Source organism: Anabrus simplex, chromosome 2 (genome assembly GCF_040414725.1).
Source record: "Anabrus simplex isolate iqAnaSimp1 chromosome 2, ASM4041472v1, whole genome shotgun sequence".
In the NCBI taxonomy this organism is placed as follows: domain Eukaryota; kingdom Metazoa; phylum Arthropoda; class Insecta; order Orthoptera; family Tettigoniidae; genus Anabrus; species Anabrus simplex.
In genome coordinates this window covers 188,157,600-188,174,157 of record NC_090266.1, presented here as the reverse complement: position 1 = coordinate 188,174,157, position 16,558 = coordinate 188,157,600, and the positions used below count along the sequence as shown (strand labels likewise).

Genomic DNA, 16,558 nt, shown 5'->3' with positions numbered 1-16,558 from the left:
AAGCAGAGGTAAATCATGAATTCCATTTTCTCGGTGTAGGGAAAATTTGAATTTTTGTTTGATGTCGAAATTACATATTATTTTAAGTAATGGTTTTACTTACCTTGACAATGTTTATCGTATGTAACATACTTAATTACTCAATATTCTATTCTATGTGTGTACGTATGTAGCTATATATGTATGTCTATTTGTAGGTAGGACCGAGCTCGATAGCTGCAGTCGCTTAAGTGCGGACAGTATCCAGTATTCGGGAGATAGTAGGTTCGAACCCCACTGTCGGCAGCCCTGAAAATGGTTTTCCGTGGTTTCCCATTTTCACACCAGGCAAATGCTGGGGCTGTACCTTAATTAAGGCCACGGCCGCTTCCTTCCCACTCCTAGCCCTTCCCTGTCCCATCGTCGCCATAAGACCTATCTGTGTCGGTGCGACGTAAAGCAACTAGCAAAAAAAAAAAAAAAACAAAAAAGAAAAAAAAATTGTAGGTAGGTAGTAGGTAGGATATCACTGAATATAGTTGGGGATATCAGAAGGATCCGGGTAACAAATACCAGGATTCCTTTTGCCCTTGCTTCAAGGACACCTATTCAATTGAGAATTACATTGTTAGTATTATTTACGGGAAATCAGCGGACGAGTTGGTCGTGCGATTAGGAGCGAGCGGCTGTGAGCTTCCATCCGGGAGATAGTGGGTTCGAATTCCACTGTCAGCAGCCCTCAAGATGTTTTTCCGCAGTTTCCCACTTTCACACCAGGCAAATGCTGGGACTGTACCTTAATTAAAGCCACGGCAGCTTCCTTCCAACTCCTAGGCCTTTCCTATCCCATCACCGCCATAAGACCTATCTGTGTTGGTGCGACGTAAAGCCACTAACAAAACAAAATGACGGGAAATCTTTCTTCCTGAGTGGTGATTGTTGTGATCTTAGGAGGATCTTATTTCAATCCCAGGTTAAGTTATTTGTATGATGTAACGTGAATAGGAAATAAGGCTATAATAACTGCTTGTTTTCAAGTCTTTCTGATGTAAAAATAAATCTGAACTTCGCTGTCCATAAGAAAATAATTCTGTTGTCGACAAACAGCGTATTGTAACGAACTTCCCTCTCGTAATGTGCCGCATGTACCTCTCACGGATCGATTACAGTTCGTAAACAAGTTTCCCCGCTACATTAAGGATCTTTGCCTTCCAGGGAGATACGGAGGTTACGGTTACTCTGTGTTTGACCTCCAAGCTTCAGACGAGAATAATGTAAATATCTAAACATTATCTATTGGGTCGATGCATAAGTTCGTGCAGTACTCTTGAAGGGATTGCTTATCGTTATTCCGTTGTATTAACTGAATTTGAAGTTGTGTGTTGTGAAACACAGGTTTTCTTGATTGTGAACGTAATATTTGTGTATATTTCAGACAAACGGGTATGGAATGTCAAGTTGAGAAAAGTGAGCATTTCCGACACATTTTACTCTTTGAGTTTAACCGAGGATCCAGTGCAGCAGGAGCTGCGAGAACAATTTGTGAAGTGTACGGGAATGAAGCAATTGCTGAAAGAACAGCACAAACATATTTTTCCCGCTTTTGAACAGGACGGTTTGACTTGTCTGATGATTCACGTTCTGGAAGACCTTCAGATTTAGACTAAAATAGCCTGAATGAGTTGCTTCATGAGAATCGCCGTCAAACAACGAGGGAAATGGTGCAAGTTCTTGAATGTCATCAGTCAACTATTGTACGCCGTTAGCATTCGGTGGGTAAGGTATAGAAATTGGATATAGAGTACCACATGCGCTAAGTGACAGTAACAAAAATGAACGAGTAAACACCTGTTCGTCATTGCTTGCCCGGCACCGGTTGGCTTGTGATAGGCACGAAGCATTCCTTTCAAACATTGTAAGCGGTGACGAGAAATGGTGCCTGTATGTCAACATGAAGAAGAGGAAAGAGTGGCTCAGCCCGTCAAAAAAAAAAAGCAATTCCCCGTGCCAAGGATAGTGCCCATCCACAGAAAATCATTTTGTGTGTTTGGTGGAACAAAGATGGTATTCTTCACCATGAACTTCTTCCGAGAAACGTAACGATTACCTCTGCTGTGTATAGTGACCAGCTAAGACGGCTTGGCGTTGTTATTGACAACAAAAGGCAAAGACAACAGCCAGTCTTATTGCTCAATGATAACACTCGTCCGCATAGAACGCAATTGACCAAAGGTGTGTTTGCTGATCTTGGCTGGGAACCTCTTCCTCATTCTCCGTATTGCCCTGACTTTGCCTCCTTAGATGTCCATCCTTTACGTTCATTTTTTAACCACATTCAGGGGCAAGTGTTTCCTGACGAAGCTTCTCTTGACCAACGGCCAACAGATTTCTTCCAGTCAAAACCAAAACAGTTCTACAGGCGAAGCATTCAACTGCTGCCTGAACGTTGGCAGGTCATAGAGAATGGAGGTGAATACATCGCTGAGTGATTGCGATTGTAGTTGTGAGTTACAGTGCGTGACAGTGACAGTCAAATAAAATAAAATAAAATAAAATATATAAGAACCGCAGGAACTTTTGTATCGGCCCAATAATGGCCTATAACCATTTTAACAATTCTAGACAAAATTAGATGCCTTTGCTGGCGAGACGTTGTGTTTACAGTGCACTGTGTCCTCTAGTATGCTCAAGAACAATTTTATTACTTTCATTGATCTGTCTTAGTCTTATCTTTGCCTTTGACAATATAAAAGTGACTGAGGTATGAGCGATGCTAGTAATGCCATTCTTCATGAAGCCAGTCCCTGCTTTGAATGGTGTTAAAATATTGCTCATAGGGTCGTTTGGTGCATGCATTTCAGTGGGCTTGGCAGACTGATATGTAATAGCAACTTCTGGCTCAGTGAGGAACTTTTTTTTTGCTAGGGGCTTTACGTCGCACCGACACAGATAGGTCTTACGGCGACGATGGGAGAGGAAAGGGCTAGGAGTGGGAAGGAAGCGGCCTTGGCCTTAATTAAGGTACAGCCCCAGCATTTGCCTGGTGTGACAATGGGAAACCACGGAAAACCATCCTCAGGGCTGCCGATAGTGGGATTCGAACCTACTATCTCCCGGATGCAAGCTCACAGCCGCGCGCCTCTACGCGCACGGCCAACTCGCCCGGTAGTGAGGAAATGAACGGGAAACTACTTCATTCCTCATTTCCCTAGTACGCCTCTTCAGTGATGCCTAGGCCATCTATGACGGCTAATAGTGAAGCTGTTGATGCTCCAATCAGCCTTCCGGCTGAGGACTGAACATATATAGACAAAATTAGATATAGTGTCCATTACCACACGAGTCGATATATGAACAACAAAAATGTATTTTTGTGACTAGGTTTCCAGTAATCCAGTAATCGTGACATGCAGGTCCTTCCGAATATGCAAAATATTTACAATTGGTTCTTGAAAGCGAGTTATACTTCCCATAGCACAATTTAAAGGTAGTTGCTAGATCTCTTGAGGGAGTTGTTTATTCAAAAGTCATGAGTATCAGTGATTCTTAGTTTGAGTTAATATTAAAACTTGAGTTTTCAGTGAGTCAAGACGTGATAACTTTTCAATTATTTTGGATTGGTATTTGACTTCAGAGGTACTGATACACGCGTTAGGTGAAAATAAAACATATAATTAATCTCATCAAATGTTCCGATTATTGATATGAAACTGAGATAAAAGACGTAAATAGCTCTGCTGGATTTATGAAACTGGACCGATGGACCCGGGTCCAGGGTGCCAAATTTCGGGGGCATAAAAGCTACTAAAACATAATAATTTAGTATAAATTTTCTATAAAGGAATAATATTTCAAAGTTAATTTAGTTACCTTTACATAAATTTTGTAGGACATTTCTGGAATATCCCAAACAATATTACCGGGCGAGTTGGCCGTGCGCGTAGAGACGCGCGGCTGTGAGCTTGCATCCGGGAGATAGGGGGTTCGAATCCCACTGTCGGCAGCCCTGAAAATGGTTTTCCGTGGTTTCCCATTTTCACACCAGGCAAATGCTGGGGCTGTACCTTAATTAAGGCCACGGCCGCTTCCTTCCAACTCCTAGGCCATTCCTATCCCATCGTCGCCATAAGACCTATCTGTGTCGGTGCGACGTAAAGCCCCTAGCCAAACAATATTTCTCGTGAAGAAAATATGGGCACTACCAAGCTCGTTGACTGAATGTTTAGCGCACTGGTCCTCGGTTCAGATGGCCCCGAGGTCGATTACCGGGTTGGCTGAAGACTTCAACTGCGTATGGTTAATTCCTCTGGCTAGGGGTTGAGTGTTAGTTTTCGCCTTAATACACTTCTCACCGAGCTCGATAGATGCAGTCGCTTAAGTGTGGGCATTATCCAGTATTCGGAAGATAGTGGGTTCGAACCCCACTGTCGGCAGCCCTGAAGATGGTTTTCCGTGGTTTTCCATTTTCACACCAGGCAAATGCTGGGGCTGTACCTTAATTAAGGCCACGGTCGCTTCCTTCCCACTCCTAGCCCTTTCCTCTGCCATCGTCGCCGTAAGACCTATCTGTGTCGGTGCGATGTAAAGCACTTGTAAAAAAATACACTTGTCTTCACATACACACAACACAACACAACACGCTACAATCATATTAACACACAGTAGCTAATACATGCAATTCTGAAATATTTTCTGCTCCTCGGATATGAAAAGGTAGGTTAAAAGGGCGATTGTTCCCAACAATGAGCAGGTATTGAAGTTTGCACGCAATTTACCGTAGTATTACTGTCCATTTACGTGAATTGTAATATAAACTTGCCAACTTAATGTTGAAACAAACTTGTCATACATTTACCTATTAGTGCTTTAAAAATTACATAAATTTTAGTGGACTGTATCCTCAATATTTTTACAAATCTCATTGATGAACCGGCGAACACACAACCGTTTGTTTGTTCGGGTTAATGGTTGTTACACTGGAGACCATTCGAAGATCGAGGACCTGATTTTAATTTAGAATTATTGATAGAATCGTGCATTTTTCATTTCTGATTCCTGATAATTTACTTATGTTCGCATTTCTCTTCAGTTAATTGTAGCAACAATTACTCATGAAAAAATAAGTACCTTATTTTTAATATACACTGACTGACAGAGCAAATGCAACACCAAGAAGGAGTGGTCAGAACTTTATGCCAATTGCAGGGTAGACTGACGTCACTGAGGTATGCTCATGATGTGAAATGCGCCGCTGTGCTGCGCACGTAGCGAACGATAAATGGGACACGGCGTTGGCGAATGGCCCACTTCGTACCGTGATTTCTCAGCCGACAGTCATTGTAGAACGTGTTGTCGTGTGCCACAGGACACGTGTATAGCTAAGAATGCCAGGCCGCCGTCAACGGAGGCATTTCCAGCAGACAGACGACTTTACGAGGGGTATGGTGATCGGGCTGAGAAGGGCAGGTTGGTCGCTTCGTCAAATCGCAGCCGATACCCATAGGGATGTGTCCATGGTGCAGCGCCTGTGGCGAAGATGGTTGGCGCAGGGACATGTGGCACGTGCGAGGGGTCCAGGAGCAGCCCGAGTGACGTCAGCACGCGAGGATCGGCGCATCCGCCGCCAAGCGGTGGCAGCCCCGCACGCCACGTCAACCGCCATTCTTCAGCATGTGCAAGACACCCTGGCTGTTCCAATATCGACCAGAACAATTTCCCGTCGATTGGTTGAAGGAGGCCTGCACTCCCGGCGTCCGCTCAGAAGACTACCATTGACTCCACAGCATAGACGTGCACGCCTGGACGCCTGGCATGGTGCCGGGCTAGAGCGACTTGGATGAGGGAATGGCGGAACGTCGTGTTCTCCGATGAGTCACGCTTCTGTTCTGTCAGTGATAGTCACCGCAGACGAGTGTGGCGTCGGCGTGGAGAAAGGTCAAATCCGGCAGTAACTGTGGAGCGCCCTACCGCTAGACAACGCGGCATCATGGTTTGGGGCGCTATTGCGTATGATTCCACGTCACCTCTAGTGCGTATTCAAGGCACGTTAAATGCCCACCGCTACGTGCAGCATGTGCTGCGGCCGGTGGCACTCCCGTACCTTCAGGGGCTGCCCAATGCTCTGTTTCGGCAGGATAATGCCCGCCCACACACTGCTCGCATCTCCCAACAGGCTCTACGAGGTGTACAGATGCTTCCGTGGCCAGCGTACTCTCCGGATCTCTCACCAATCGAACACGTGTGGGATCTCATTGGACGCCGTTTGCAAACTCTGCCCCAGCCTCGTACGGACGACCAACTGTGGCAAATGGTTGACAGAGAATGGAGAACCATCCCTCAGGACACCATCCGCACTCTTGTTGACTCTGTACCTCGACGTGTTTCTGCGTGCATCGCCGCTCGCGGTGGTCCTACATCCTACTGAGTCGATGCCGTGCGCATTGTGTAACCTGCATATCGGTTTGAAATAAACATCAATTATTCGTCCGTGCCGTCTCTGTTTTTTCCCCAACTTTCATCCCTTTCGAACTACTCCTTCTTGGTGTTGCATTTGCTCTGTCAGTCAGTGTACTTGTATGTTTATTTTTTAAAAGGCATCAGTCACTGAGATGAAACTTTCCGGAAAGCACAATCTTCATACCCCGCTACTTTTATGCAATCAAATTTAAGTCTAGGCCCTGTCACCTTTTACTTCTCGGTGTTGTGCAGTCCTAACACCTTATTATTAAAACAATCTTGTCATACGTTTCACTTGGTTTATACCACTTCATTTTTCCATTATCCGTAACGTTTTTATGAATTTATAGGGACTTTTTCTATACAGTAGGATATGGATTGTTGTCCGACTACAATGAATACTTTTAATGTAGAATTGTACATTGGTTGTTGTTACAGGAGAGGTCAAACAACGATCAGGTTGAATGTAATAAATATAATCACATTTTTAAGCAAAAATAGTTTAGAATGCGAACTTGTCCGACTCGTTGACAGAATGGTCAGCGTACTTGTCCTTCGGTTCAGAGGGTCCCGGGTTCGAATCCCGGCCGTGTCGGGGATTTTAATCGCTTCTGATTAATTCTTATGGCTCGGGGACAGGGTGTTTGTGTATGTCCCAACATTCTCCTCTTCATATTCAGACAACACATCACACTACCAACCACCACAGAAACGCGCAATAGTGATTACATCCCTCCATATACGGTTGGCGTCAGGAAGGGCATCCAGCCGTAAAACAGGGCCAAATCCACATGTGCTACACAGTTCGCACTCGGTACCCCACAGATGTGGGGAAAAGCGGTAGGAAAAGAAAGAAATAAAGTTTAGAATGTGAACTTATTCTGCGAGTAGCAAGTGGCGTCTACCCGGCTTTACAGATATGTTATGGGGCGTACATATATTTTAGGGATTTTAACGGGATGCGTTCTTAATATTTTTGCAAATCTCATTGACGAACTCTCGCGTGGGCTGAAGAAAACTCGCTGGTTGTTTATAACTTTGTATCCTTTCCTATTAGTGTTTAAAATACGGGCTCTAGTAATAATGTTGTTTTATCTCCGTCCTAAATACTAGTTCTTAACAGACGTCGGGGTGTCGGAATTTTGTCCCACAACGTACGGGAAATCGAAGACTCGAAATTGTTACTTTGAAAGAATCGTTGGAAGGCCACAAACCAAAGCCGCACTTGAATCAACGAAACTGGGCAAAGAAAGTCAAAGACTAACCAACTGAGGTACTCAGGCTGGCAGTCAGGTTAATGGATGAGATTTATCTTGTACTAATTATAAACCCAGCACATCCTTTACGAGTTTCAGGTATAAACCGAGATTAAGACAACACCAGCAGCCAGATTAAAACGGCTTGGATCTTCGCCCTAGTTATGGCAGCTGCTGTTCTGACGACATCACTCAGTGACTGAAACCCCGGCGCACTCCTGGGCAATGATGAATGGAGTGTTACAGAAAATAAATTGACAGGGGAATCGGAGTTCCGTAGAAAACTCGGTCGGGCCTCCAGACCACTTTTGGTCCGGGACAAATTTTGTTAATAATTAAAGAAAATAAAGGGGTAGGAATTAGCTGATAAGACAAGAGGGCTTGTACAAATTGCTGCACCCAGTGGCGGCTATTAAGGGGGGGGGGGCAAGGGGGCAGTCGCCCCCACCCACCCCCCCCCCCACTTTGTGAAGAAAACATTACATTTTTATTCCATTTCAGCCGGCTAAAATAGGAAATATAATATGAATTATTTAAAAACAGCAATTTGTACAAGCCCTCTTGTCTTATTAGCTAATTCCTTCCCCTTTATTTTCTTTAATTATTAACAAAATTATTAGCGGAAATACGCACAAAATGTCGTTCGTCGCGGCTAACCAATTTGTATAGCGCCGCACCAGGAGACATTGCATGTGCTCTGACGAAGTGTAGCAGGGGTTTATTTTTCTGCCAAGGCCATTGTCACTGAGGTATGATTCACCCGCTTGTCGTCAGTCTGCCAGTCTCTTTAGTGTCTGTAGGTTTCTTACAATTAGTGTGTACAAAATGATTTTAATTGTATAATCACGCCGTACATCTATTTAATTGCAATACATGTTGTATAATATAGTTCCTTAGGTGAACGTTTGATTGCTTAGTACTGAATCAAAATCTCAAAAAACTATTGTTACCGCACTTAAGTCAACCTTAACCTCTCTGTGGAAATTCGCTCAGGGAGCATAAAGAACGTACCATTTTGTAGCTCTTTTTTCCTTCAGTTCTTCAGTTTTGATGTATATCTCAGAAAACCTGGGTATATCTATTACATTTCTCAATTCTACTTCTTTCTTCCACAGTTTAGCACTAACATTTTATGTCATCCGTACTTGACTTCCAGTTCCCTGTTCCCTTTTCCGTGAGAAAATGTCTGCATCAATTATATCATTTCTCAGCAATTTCAAATCTGTGAGAATGAGTTCAGGGTACTTACAGGGGTTAGACAAGGCTACAATCTTTCTTTTACCTTTGCTGTTCGTAGTTTAAATGAGTTCAGGGTACTTACAGGGGTTAGACAAGGCTACAATCTTCCTTTCACCTTTGCTGTTCGTAGTTTACATGAGTTCAGGGTACTTACAGGGGTTAGACAAGGCTACAATCTTTCTTTCACCTTTGCTGTTCGTAGTTTACATGAGTTCATGGTACTTACAGGGGTTAGACAAGGCTACAATCTTTCTTTCACCTTTGCTGTTCGTAGTTTACATGGATCATCTTCTGAATGATATAAAATGGCAGGGAGGGATTCAGTCAGGTGGAAATGTAGTAAGCAGTCTGGCCTAAGCTGACGATTTGGTCTTAATGGCAGATTGTACCGAAAGCCTGCAGTCCAATATCTTGGAACTTGAAAAGAGGTGCAATGAGTATGGTATGAAAATTAGACTCTCGAAGACTGAATTGATGTCAGTAGATAAGAAATTCAACAGAATTGAATGTCAGATTGGTGATACAAAGCTGGAACAGGTCGATAATTTCAAGTATTTAGGATGTGTGTTCTCCCAGGATGGTAACATAGTAAGTGAGATTGAATCAAGGTGTCGTAAAGCTAATGCAGTAAGCTCGCAGTTGCGATCAACAGTATTCTGTAAGAAGGAAGTCAGCTCCCAGACCAAACCATCTTTACACCGGTCTGTTTTCAGACCAACTTTGCTTTACGGGAGCGAAAGCTAGGTGGACTCAGAATATCTTATTCATAAGTTAGAAGTAACAGACATGAAAGTAGGAAGAATGAATGCTGGTACAAACAGGTGGGAACAATGGCAGGAGGGTACTCGGAATGAAGAGATAAAGGCTAATTAGGAATGAACTCGATGGATGAAGCTGTACGCATAAACCGGCTTCGGTTGTGGGGTCATGTGAGACGAATGGAGGAAGATAGGTTACCTAGGAGAATTTATGTCATCCGTACTTGACTTCCAGTTCCCTGTTCCCTTTTCCGTGAGAAAATGTCTGCATCAATTATATCATTTCTCAGCAATTTCAAATCTGTGAGAATGAGTTCAGGGTACTTACAGGGTACTTAAAGAAGTAGAGGGAGACCTAGACGACGATGGCTAGACTCAGTTTCTAACGATTTAAAGATAAGAGGTATAGAACTAAATGAGGCCACAGCACTAGTTGCAAATAGAGGATTGTGGCGACGTTTAGTAAATTCACAGAGGCTTGCACACTGAACGCTGAAAGGCATAACAGTCTATAATGATAACAAATGTATGTATGTATGTAACTGGAGTGTGTGTCGTAGAGATATGATAGGAATGGTAGGAAGAGGAGTATTCATTCTGGTAAAAGATGAACTTGTAAGCTACAAAAAGGTTAAGATGACGAACATGAAATTCTAAGTGTAAGGCTCATCTCTAAAGATAATAGGCAACTTGATATCTTTGGAGTGTACAGACTAGGAAAGGGTAGCGTAGATGCTGATTCAGAATTATTTGATAAGATAATCAGCTATGTGGCAAACGATAAGGAAAGGAACGTGATTGTAGCGGGTGATCTCAAATGGCCAAATATCAATTGGGAAGGTAATGCGAACGACAGGAAGTATGACCAACAAATGGCAAATAAGTTAATATGGTAATGGCATCTGATTCAGGAAGTGACGGAACCAACTAGAGGGAGGATTATTCTGGATGTGGTGCTGGTAAAACCATATGAGCTCTATAGAGAAACCGAAGTAATATATGGTATTAGAGACCACGAAGCTGTTTTTGTGGTAGTTAAAAATAAACTGAGTGGATGTAAGGTATTAAAATTAGGACTATTGGGCGGCACCATATGGCCGATCAAAAGGGGCTGAGGGAGATTAAAAAAATGTAACTATAATCGGTGGAAAACGGTAAATAAAACTGCAAACACACTCTGGCATGGGTTTACAGCAAATGTTGAGGAATGTGAAATTGGTTTGTACCTTTAAAGGTGGTAAGTAATAGTAAAGCTCCACTATATTATAACAGAGAAGTAAGGAGACTATGAAGGATGTGCAGGTTATAAAGAAATAGAGTTATAAATGGCTGTGGAATTAAGGAGAAATTGAACGAACTTACTAGGAAATTGAATCTAGCAAAGAAGTCAGCTAAGCATAACATGATGGTAGGCATAATTGGCGGTCATACACATTTTAGTGAAAAAAATGGAAGGGTATGTATAGGTACTTTAAGGCAGAAACAGGCTCCAAGAAGGACATTCCAGGAATAATTAATGAACAAGGGGAGTGTGTATGCGAGGATCTTCAAAAGACAAAAGTAGTCAGTCAGCAGTATGTAAAGGTTGTTGGATACAAGGATAATGTGCAGATAGAGGAGGTGACTAATACTAAAGAAGTATTAAAATTTACCTATGACAACAATGATATTTATAGTAAGATACAAAAGTTGAAAACTGGTAATGCAGATGGAATTGATAAGGTTTCGGGAGATATTCTGAAGACAATGGGTTGGGATATAGTACCATATCTGAAATACTTATTTGATTATCATTTGCATGAAGGAGCTATACCAAATGAATGGAGAGTTGCTATAGTAGCCCCTGTGTACAAAAGAAAGGGCGATAGACATAAAGCTGAAAATTACAGGCCTGTCAGTTTGACATGAATTGCATGTAAACTTTGGGTATGCATTCTTCTGATGTTTGCGAAATGAATGACTGGTTTTATGGAAGGCAGTTTGGGTTCAGGAAAGATTATTCCACTGAAGCTCAACTTGTTGGATTCCAGCAATATATAGCAGATATCTTGGATTCAGGAGGTGAATTGGACTGTATCGCGAGTGATCTAGCTAAGGCATTCAATAGGGTAGATCATGGGAGATTACTGGCAAAAATGTGTGCAATTGGACTTGACAAAGGAGTGACTGGATGTGTGGATATATTTCTAGAAAATAGATCTTAGAGTATTAGAATAGGCGAAGCTATATCTTACCCTGTAGTCATTAAGAGGTGAATTCCGCAAAGCAGTATTATTGGACCTTTATGTTTTCTTATGTATATCAATGATATGTGTAAAGAAGTGGAATCAGAGATAAGGCTTTTTTCAGACGATGTTATTCTGTACAGAGTAATAAATAAGCTACAAGGTTGTGAGCAACTGCAACATGACCTCGATAACGTTGTGATATGGACAGTAGGCAATGGTATGATGTTAAATGGGGTTAAAGTAATTTTGTGAGTTTCACAAATAGGAAAAGTCCTCTCAGTAATAATTACTGCATTAATGGGGTGAAAGTTACTTTTGGGGTTTATTGTAGGTACCTAGGTGTTAATATAAGGACAGATCTTCATTGGGGTAATCAAATAATTATGATTGTAAATAAAGGGTACAGATCTCTGCACATGATTTTGAGGGTATTTTCGGGATTGTAGTAAGGATGTAAAGGAGAAGGCATATACGTCTCTGGTAAGACCCCAACTAGAGTATGTTTCAACTGTATGGGAACCTCAACAGGATTACTTAATTCAAGAACTGGACAAATCCAAAGAAAAGCAGCTCGATTTGTTCTGGGTGATTTACGACTAAAGAGTAGCGTTCAAAAAATTTTGCAAATTTTGGGCTGGAAAGACTTGGGAGATAGGAGACGAGCTGCTCGACTAAGTGGTACGTTCCGAGCTGTCAGCGGAGAGAAGGCGTGGAACGACATCAGTAAACGAATAACCTTGGGTAGTGGTTTTCAATGTAGGAAAGACCACAATTAAAGGTAAAGTGGAATTCAGGAGGACAAATTGCGGCAAATGTTCGTTTATACTGAGGGGAGTTAGTGATTTGAATAACTTCCCAAGGAAGATGTTCAAAAACTTCAAATTTGTTTGCAGTAATTTAAGAAAACACTAGGAAAACAACATACAGGGAATCTGCCAGCTGAGCGACTGCCCTAAATGCAGATCAGTAGTGATTGATTGTTTGATTGACTGATTGATTGATTGATTGGTTGATTGTTTGATTGATTGATTGATTGATTGATTGATTGATTGATTGATTGATTGATTGATTGATTGATTGATTGATTGATTGATTGATTGATTGATTGATTGATTGATTGATTGATTGATTGATTGATTGATTGATTTTGATGGCGTTTCATGACCAACAAGTTGTGGTCAGGGTCCACGTCTGCTGCTGGGAATGATTTGTTATCCAACAGCTGGTTTCTGAATCTCTGCATAATCATACAGGATGTAATAAAATTTTTTGGATGCTTAATTGTTGATGTATATCCCTTTCAGACCTGAATGATAACCAGAGAGAGAGACCCGGCAAATGGTACCTGTGAATTCTTACCACAATCTTCAATTAAATATGCTTATTACGTCTATTACATAAAGGTGAATAATTCTATTATTCAATTGCACATTAATTGTACCTTAATTACAAACTCGACCTGTATAGTTGGTGAGCATTTTCTATAGTCCAGTCCATTCATACTGAGTTAATAGAAGGTCTTCATAAATATCGAGGGGCACGCCTCCAGAGGACTGGAGGACTCGTTTTCCTTTCGTCTGCCATACCACAGAGACCAAGCGTGATGATCCAAATGTGCACAGGAAGGTTGCTGCTAATGGGTTACCTGAGCTACAATTAAAACCGGCTGATGTGGAACTTAAAATAGAGAGTGATCATACGCCATTCTCAAGATGTTCTTAATCACTTTAATTAGTTTAGTTTCTTCGTAAAAGTAAGATGAGAAATAGCACAAGAATGACACATTTGAGCCCATATTTTCGTAATTTGTACAATGATGAAACGCATATTACATCTTAACGTTTTGAAAAATAGCCTATAGTAATATTGATTATGTTTGGCGATGCCGCAATATAAACATTATATGCGAGAAAACTGAGTCTTAATGATGCTCATTATAGTTCAAGTTTTATTATGATACAAGTTCTCCACCAATCAGGGTTCAGATTTTCATTATGGAACAGGTTCTCCACCAATCAGGGTTCAGATTTTCATTATGGAACTGGTTCTCCACCAAACAGAGTTCAGATTTTCATTATGTTACAGGTTCTCCACCAAACAGAGTTCAGATTTTCATTATGGAACAGGTTCTCCACCATGCAGAGTTCAGATTTTCATTATGGAACAGGTTCTCCACCAAACAGAGTTCAGATTTTCATTATGGAACAGGTTCTCCACCAAACAGAGTTCTGATTTTCATTATGGAACTGGTTCTCCACCAAACAGAGTTCAGATTTTCATTATGATACAGGTTCTCCACAAATCAGAGTTCAGATTTTCATTATGATACAGGTTCTCCACCAATCAGAGTTCAGATTTTCATTATGATACAACTGCTTGACCAATTAGGTAAGGATAGCATCGCACCTGCACTCAACGCACTAGCTTCGCACGTGTTTCCAAAATATGTCGGACACACATGTTAACATCAATGCACCTTCTACTTCCAACGTTCCACAACCACACGGCACATTCACGCGAATTCGCCATCACCGGCTGTGTATTTGAAGTAAAGCTAGGTTATGATAACCTTCTTTCAAAACTTTGAAAACGTATGACATTGTCAAGGACTCTGATACATTCACGGAAAATCAATAACCCAGCGTATGCGCTCTGCGCTCTGTTCAGTAAACTCAACTGTCAAGCGACATCTCGACAGAAATTTATGAATATGAAGAAAAATACAGTTAAAGTTATCGTCGAGCATAAACAGTCGTATGCCACTCGCCTATAATGGTAATTAAGACACTCGTATGGAAATTACAAAACTTGTTTCCCCCTTTTATAGACATATTAACCGCACACTGTATCTTGGTGCATTTGTGTACGTGGGTGAGGAGTAAGGAGGGAGCTGCCCCGGTATCGATAGTGCTGCCTGGTGCTGCCAACTGAATGAAAATGAAATCTGAATTGAATCGAGAATATGATCGATCGATATGAAATTTCTAAACCGTTATCATCTTAAGCCAACAACTATGTCACATACACATTATATAACATGATAAAACATTTCTCGATGCGAATCTTGTTCCTAGCATGAATTCTATACTTTGGCTTTGTTGTGTAAACAACAACAGCACTAGTACGTAAAGTGTACGCCAGTTGTCGCACAACGATGCTTAAGCGATTCATAGTTTGTGTTTCAAAGGTTGCCAGTACGAATCTCGAAGATCGCCGAGGTCAACCGATTCAGCACTAGGGTGTAAATGCACCAAGATAAAGAGTGCGGATAATACTCGTGTCTTAATTATTACCATTATAGGCTTGTTGCATAATGTAATATTTCTGTCGAAGGAAAACGTTTCACATTCTCTCCTTTAACAAGACGATACAGAAAGGCGCGGCTTCTAACCGTGCGGACAGTGATGAGCAAAAAAGTCATCACTTTGGCTCTAACAAATTACTGTATGTTATGCTAAATAAAATCGGTCATTTTCTTCAAACAGAAAGTGTTTCTATATATTAACATAATGTAGTTTGTTATAGTGGAAGCCATTTCTTTTCAGTTTGAACTCAGTTAATTTATAACTGTTAAGTTTTCAGTCTGTCAAAACTAATTTATGAGTAAATAAAATTTTGGAAATTCTGAATAATAAAACATATCATTTCAAAACTGTGTGATTTGATAAAATCTGATGTTCTTTCAAGAACGAAACATGCCATTCTATTTTAATATTTTCAGGTATAATTTGTTTTTTATCTTTTATTTATTAGGTATTTTCTAAATTTTATTTACTCATGAATTAGTTTCGACTAACTAAAGAACCTAAGACTTATAATTTATATTACCATAAACAGAACAATCTTAGAAGTTGGTATAACGAGAAGTCCAAACAACTTTCTTGCATTAGTTTCAATTTCTTGATGAAAGTAATGATTAATGACGGTATGCTTATTTTTTCTTTCCTCCCTGGCTTTGCTTCAATCAATGGAGTCAGCAATAATGTTTTATGATCGGATGTCCTTCCTGGCTCCAAGCCTATGTGGAAGGATATATTTACCACTGCGTTTTTTGTGCTGGTTGGTAATGTGATGTGTTATGTGTGGATGTGCAGTGAGAGGATAACAAACCGTAAGTCCCTGAAATGGAGGAATTATACACACGCAATTAAATGCCTTGGCTCACCGAGAATGAACACGTGGCCTTTTGAACCAAACGCCGGAATTCTGGCCATTCAACCAAGGAACCAGACTAGTATCGCGAGAAATATGATTCTCTTATTCTTACATCCCATATGACACAAACATGTACACGTCTTTTTCCTTAAACCATTGAGAAACTACTTTCAAATCTGAAGCTCAGCACTAATTTTAGTAGCCAGAAACTGATTCATAGGGAAAAGGAGATTCAAATTTCATGTTCCAGCTCCTCAATGGTTATCTAGAACTGTACGCGAATGTTATTGCTGACGAAAAATAAATAAATTTCAATAATCGATTACGTCATTGCTATTAACTGTATTTAAGGATGGTGAAATATTTTCATACCATCGCTAGAGTAAATTGTAGAAACTTATGGTACAATGTAATTGTTACATATGGACAATAATTCTTATGGATATTGCTTGTCGGTGCTCAGAAGTTACTTTCTTCACGACAAGTT

At 41.0% G+C, this 16,558-nt stretch overlaps 1 protein-coding gene across 1 annotated transcript in view; it reads right to left on the bottom strand.

Moving 5' to 3' along the window:
- LOC137498449 (A-type potassium channel modulatory protein KCNIP1-like) overlaps positions 1-16,558 on the bottom strand; it is a 341,031-nt gene that overhangs the window by 308,463 nt on the left and 16,010 nt on the right. The gene's annotated exons all lie outside the window — the stretch shown is intronic.